At 49.7% G+C, this 6,415-nt stretch overlaps 1 non-coding gene across 1 annotated transcript; it reads left to right on the top strand.

Moving 5' to 3' along the window:
* The first annotated feature begins 3,989 nt into the window (after window positions 1-3,989).
* Window positions 3,990-4,119, top strand: LOC142819385 (U6atac minor spliceosomal RNA). The gene has a single exon (XR_012897258.1). It is a non-coding gene; the product is annotated as a U6atac minor spliceosomal RNA (small nuclear RNA).
* Window positions 4,120-6,415: the final 2,296 nt, after the last annotated feature.

Here is a 6,415-nt window from a genome sequence, read left to right as displayed (position 1 = left end):
TTTCCAGGCAGAACTCTCCAATAGCCGGGATAAATTATGGAAATTTCTATGGAAATTCTCGCATCCAACAGGATCCCAAAACAACAAGGGTCTGACCCAGAGCCCATTAAAGCCAGTGGCAAAGCTCTCACTGACTTTAATGGTGTAAGATCAGGGGTCCAAGAGGCAGGCCTCACCTTATACAGGACCTGATTTTCAGAGATGTGGCTTGGGACACCCATACCTCCATCTGATGTTCGTGGGAGCTGTTGGTGCCTAGACGTATAATGTAACGCCGTCCTTGGCAGCTTTGTTCAGGCTCTGTGGGGGGATCCTAGGCAGCATTAGTCTGGCAGTTAGAACCAGGGGGTCTGTTTGCATCTACCGGCCTTGAGAAAGAATCCACCTCCATAGCCATGACAAGCACACACTGTCCTCTAAAAGAGACACTGCACCATGCACCTAGGTAAAGCAGCCACCTCTGGGGCAGAGTGCAGCAGCTCACGCTGCACAGCAGTGCCCACCAAAGGGTGTACGACGGGAGGTAAAGGAGAACCCCATCCCAGCTGGGGGAAGAAATAAGGTGTCAGGCTGGAGAGGGACATTAAGCCAAGCCAAAGGGCTTAGCAGCACCCCCGTGACTCTGGAACTCACGTTGCGCAAGGAAGATGCTGCAGGAGGCCGCGGAATCGCCTCCTACAAGAGCGGATAGCAGCTCACCTACTCAGAGCCCCGCACTACATCAGGGAGCGCAGACAGGGAAGGACTCCCAGCGTCCAGCTACATCCCCTGATCTGCAAGGGGACGAGATTCCCCCAGGCCAGACCTGGGCACAAAGCAGCTTACGCAACTACCCAGGAGGAGGACGGGGAAAGAGAAGGCGCCACTAGCGAAGGTCGAGGTTGGGAAGCCGAAGCCGGCAGAGCCCACGGAAGTGAGAGACCCCCAGGGCCGCCATGGCTCCTTTGGAAACACAGACACAGAAGCTAGTGGGGGTGGGGGGGGCAAAGAGAATTTTTTTTATTATTATTTATTATTATTATTTAAAAATTAATCAAGCTGCCAAGGCTCCTCTGCGATGCTCCAGGCCTCTGAAGCCTCCCCGCGCACAGCATGGAGCAGGGGGCTCAGCTCTGCCCGGCTTGCCGGCTCTTGAAAGCAAATACAAAGGCTTTCAGCTCCCCAGCACTCGCTAATGGTCGACCTCTCTGTTGTCCTCGATGCATGCCTGTCCCAGTTACAGCAGCTGGTTGCTACAGCAACTGAGCTCTGACTAATCATTTGCGCAATGACCTTTTTTCCCCCCAGAGAGAGGGAGGGAGGGAGCTGGAGAGAGAGAGGGAGGGAGGGAGGCGAGGCAAGTGGAGGTTACAAATAAAAGCAACTGTGAAGAAGAATGCCTTTTGGGGGGCTTGCAAGAACCAGGGGCGGGACAGGACCAAGGAGACCAGGTGCTAGAGGTTTCCAGAGTTGTTAAAAGCAGCTTCATGAAATCCTGGCTGCCAGCTAATGGGAGGCTGCTCCCCCAACCTCAAATCTACCAGAGGGGTTGCCAGAGATCACCACAGAGGGGGCCAGGGGGTCATCCCATTGGCCACTGGGCCCTAAGAAGTCTTGCTGGGACTATTTCCAGCCAAGGCAGGGAACTCAATCACCCCACCACCCAAATCGCAATGATTTCCCACTCAGGGGGCTCACAGCGTGTAACCACGAATGGATCTGTCAGTCCAGGGAGGACTGTGATCCTCATTCCCCTGACTTCACCAGAGATATCCCAGGATGACTCTAGCTCTAACTCCATTGACTTAAGAGCAGTTACACCAGGCTTGAGTCAGGCTCCTTCTCTGGAACAGAACAAATAATGTAAGCAATTCCCTGTGCATCGTCCTTCCGATTTTCTCATGGGTTCATTGAGGCTTCCAAGGAACACTCGTGAGATCCAGGTTTTTATAGATATTTGTCGATAGCCAATTTCGAGGTTGTAGGCTTGCTCAAGCATGGGAACTGAGGTCTAGATTGTGCTCCCCTTATTCACGTTAGCCGGTTCTTACTCACATGAGTAGATGCAGTGGTGTCAAAGGGACTTCTGCTCCCCAACTGAGCTAGGCTTACGCAGTGGAGCTGTGAATTTTTCATTATAATGCACACGCCAGAAGTGCTTGGGCACCCACCCAATGCGAACACAAACAGTCCCATATGAGCTTTCTGACCAATCCCGACTAATCAACCCAGCTCCGATGGCCAATGGCAGAGCTCGGTGGGTGATCAATCTGGAGAACTACAAAGATTAATAAAATAACGCCCTGAGATATTCTGAACCGTACATTTGAGGAAACTGCGATGGGTTCGCAGCTACTCCACAAATGAAAAAAGGGACTAACATGGGCTGGGGTTCCATTGCGCTCTGAGCAGAATAAAGCAGAAAGAAGACATGATAAACAAGAAGGGAAATGGGAAGAGGGGAAAAGAAAACCTCTAAGAGGCAGGAGCAAACTGAGAAAGCCAGGCAAAGAAAGTGTGTGGGGGGGGGGGGGGGGGGGAATGGAGTAGGCAGAAAGAAAGTGCAAAATAATGGAAAAATGAGCCATATCCTGAATGGAGCTGGACACCTGCTGCCTGCGTGCAGCCCTCACTGAATTCAATGGGAAATGGTAGCACTCAGCATCTCTCTGGACTCAGCTCAAGAATTATCTTTCCTCCTGAAAAGTCCCAAAGTGCTTCACACACTCTGCACACAGAACACCTCAGACAGAAAGACAGCCAGCTCTGGGGCCAGCAGCCAGGCCAAGTGCATAAGCTGGATGAGGCCTGCCATGCCAGGGCTTCTAGTACAAGGGGGAACCAGACCGACACACCCATTGACTTCAATGGGCTTTGGATCAGCTCCCAAATGACCGTCTGCCATTGAGAAGTCCGGGCACAGAGTCTGTGCTGCAAGCTACATTCGCTAACCCGCTCAAGTGCTCCCTCTGGGCTCACAGCCACATTTCTGTTGGCTAACTAGGCCACCCAGAACTGGTTCACTTTTACAAGCTGTACCCAGGGCAGGCTCTCAGCGAAGAGCAAAAAAGAAAAAGTAAAGCCTTCCAAAGAGAAACGACCAAGGCATCCTGCATTCGCAGGGTGGGGAGTGAAGGAAAACGGCTTTGGTTGAAATAGGCCCTCTTCCTTCCCTTGGCTCTTCCTTCTTGGCTCTTCCTTCCCTTGGCAGGTCCAGTGGGCGGGATCTGCCATGCTAGTGATCCACTGCACAGTCCCCACCAACACCACTAACTCTCGGGTCCAGGGCCAAACTCGGGCTCCAGGCTCACCCTGTGAAACCTCCCCAAGTCCAGATGGATTGTATTGATGCAAGTGGAGGCAGAATTTGGCCTTATGCTTTCAACAACTGCTAATAATACAGGGTATGGAGCAGGAGAAGAGGGGGAGCGTGTACACACATGCACTGAGGTTGGAAACAGGAGGCGTACCAGCGAGTGACTGGGATCAGAGGACATGGTAGCACTGTGGGAGCAATAGGAGCTGTAAGGATCAGGCCTGTTGGGGGTGGGGGGGAAGGGGAGGAGTTGCCCGGAGATTCAAAGGGCCCATAGCTCCCAACCACTGCCTCTGCTACTGCAGCAGTGGTGGCACCCAGAGCCCCAGGCCTTTCAAATTGCCTCTGGAGAACCACACCATGTACTCCATGCAGCTCTCAGGGCTGTGTGGGGAGGCACACAGCGCTCCGGGTGGCTGATCCTGCCCCCACCCTTTCCACCTGAGGGCCTGCCCCTTCTGGGAGTGCAGAGCCACAACACCCCCTTGCCTGGGGACCCACAGGGGCTATTGGCTCCCTCGGTAAGGACCGGGAGTTTTCAGTCTGAGGATAACAGCCAGACACTGCATAAGGGTCTTCCAACATGGAGGCAAGCTGGAGAAAAAGAGCACAGCCAGGCGCCAGCAACGATGACGGCAGGTTTGTTATGGATTTGGTTGGGAACAGGACGTGACTCAGGTGAACTCACTCCAAAGTGTTGTATGAAAGGAGAGAAGGTTAGCACTCCCCTTGATAAGGATGGAAGAGGTCCTAGTGGCCTTTACAACACGCATATGGTTTAGCCAGCATGGGTTTGTGAAGAACAAGTCATGCCAAACTAATCTGATAGCTTTCTTTGATAAGATAACGAGCCTTGTGGATAAGGGAGAAGCGGTGGATGTCATATACCTAGACTTTAGTAAGGCATTTGATACGGTCTCGCATGATATTCTTATTGATAAGCTAGGGAAATATAACTTAGATAGGGCCACGATAAGGTGGGTGCATAATTGGCTGGATAATCGTAGTCAGAGAGTTGTTGTTAACGGTTCTAAATCCTGCTGGAAAGGGATAACAAGTGGAGTTCCGCAAGGGTCTGTTTTGGGACCCGTACTGTTCAATATCTTCATCAATGATGTAGATATTGGGATAGAGAGTACGCTTATTAAGTTTGTGGATGATACCAAACTGGGTGGGGTTGCGACTTCTTTGGAGGATAGGGACATAATTCAAAATGACCTTAGCAAGTTAGAGAAATGGTCAGAGGTAAACAGGATGAGGTTTAATAAAGAGAAATGCAAAGTGCTCCACTTAGGAAGGAACAATCAGTTCCATACATACAAGATGGGAAGCGACTGTCTAGGAAGGAGCATGGCAGAAAGGGATCTAGGGGTCATAGTGGACCACAAGTTGAATATGAGTCAACAGTGTGATGCTGTTGCCAAAAAAGCAAATATGATTCTAGGTTGTATCAACAGGTGTGTTGTAAGCAAAACTCGTGAAGTCATTCTGCCGCTCTACTCTGCACTAGTTAGGCCTCAGCTGGAGTACTGTGTCCAGTTCTGGGCGCCACATTTCAAGAAAGATGTGGAGAAATTGGAAAGGGTACAGAGAAGAGCGACAAGAATGATTAAAGGTCTAGAGAACATGACCTATGAAGCCAGGCTTCATGAACTGGGCTTGTTTAGTTTGGAAAAAAGAAGATTAAGGGGGGACATGATAGCGGTTTTCAAATATCTAAAAGGGTGTCACAAGGAGGAAGGAGAAAATTTGTTCCTCTTGGTTTCTGAGGACAGGACAAGGAGTAATGGGCTTAAAGTGCAGCAAGGGAGGTTTAGATTGGACATTAGGAAAAAATTCCTAACTGTCAGGGTGGTCAAATATTGGAATAAATTGCCAAGGGAGGTGGTGGAATCTCCCTCTCTGGAGATATTTAAGAACAGGTTAGATAGACATCTGTCAGGGATGGTGTAGGTGGAGCTTGGTCCTGCCTTGAGGGCGGGGGGCTGGACTCGATGACCTCTTGAGGTCCCTTCCAGTCCTATTATTCTATGATTCTATGAAAGAAAAGGAGAGCAGAAACTGTCTCATAATATTGAGTGTTTGTGCCTGGAGCTCCAACGCTTGGCTTATACATCCCTGTGTTTGTACAGCACCTTGTGCAATGAGGTCGTAGGCACCACCACAAAGCAAATACATAACAAGAGCAACAAAAAGCCATTTGGAAAATGAAGGTACATGCCACATCAGCTAGAGGAGTGTATCAGCTCCACCAGGGAAAATATAATCAGGGGGAGAGACACATATTGCCGCAGTTTGGGGAAAATGCTGATCTTTTCTTGCCGTGTTTCTTTCTGCTAGAGATCATGGGCCAGAACCTAAAACCCTGAGCTCTCCAATACCTACAGTGGTGGGGATCTTCTGAGTTCCTGGGTTCCCAGACTGCTAGAGCTAAACTTCTCCAGACTTTGTGGGATTTTGGACCTAATCCTAAATTTGCAACTGATTTTTTTCTCTTGATGGATCAAAGCAAAATCCTGGATCAAAGTGCTCAAAGCACCAAAACGTCAGGATCTGGATTCTGGAGCAACCCCTCCCCCCTCACACACGCACTTTAGGCTATTTCTCTGCTTTGTACACATTGAAACAAAAATATGGGAAATGTTACTAGTAGATATTCACCAGGACGTGAGCTAGTTATTGCTGCTAGAAAACATAGAACCAGGATTACAAAAGCGTTAATGTTCCTGTTTAATTAAGAACATAAGAATGGCTAAACTGAGCCAGACCAAAGTCCATCTAGCCTGTAGTCTATCTTCTGACACTTGCCAATGCCAGGTGCCCCAAATGGAAAGAACAGAACAGGAAATTATCAAGTGATCCATCCCCTGTCACCCATTCCCAGCTTCTTGCAAACAGAGGCTGGGGACACCATCCCTGCCCATCCTAACTAATCACTATTGATGGATCCATCCTCCATGAACTTACCTAGTTCCTTTTTGAACCCTCTTATAATCTTGGCCTTCCCAACATCCTTTGGCAAGGAGTTCCACAGGTTCACTGTTTAGGAACCCAAATAATGGCCAGATCTGCAGAAGTGCTCGGCACATTATAGTTCCCTTTGTGGCACTTTGGGTGCAG

This window comes from Pelodiscus sinensis, chromosome 22, assembly GCF_049634645.1.
Source record: "Pelodiscus sinensis isolate JC-2024 chromosome 22, ASM4963464v1, whole genome shotgun sequence".
In the NCBI taxonomy this organism is placed as follows: Eukaryota; Metazoa; Chordata; order Testudines; family Trionychidae; genus Pelodiscus; species Pelodiscus sinensis.
The sequence above is the reverse complement of the archived record's forward strand: the minus strand, read 5'-3'. Positions and strand labels throughout refer to the sequence as shown.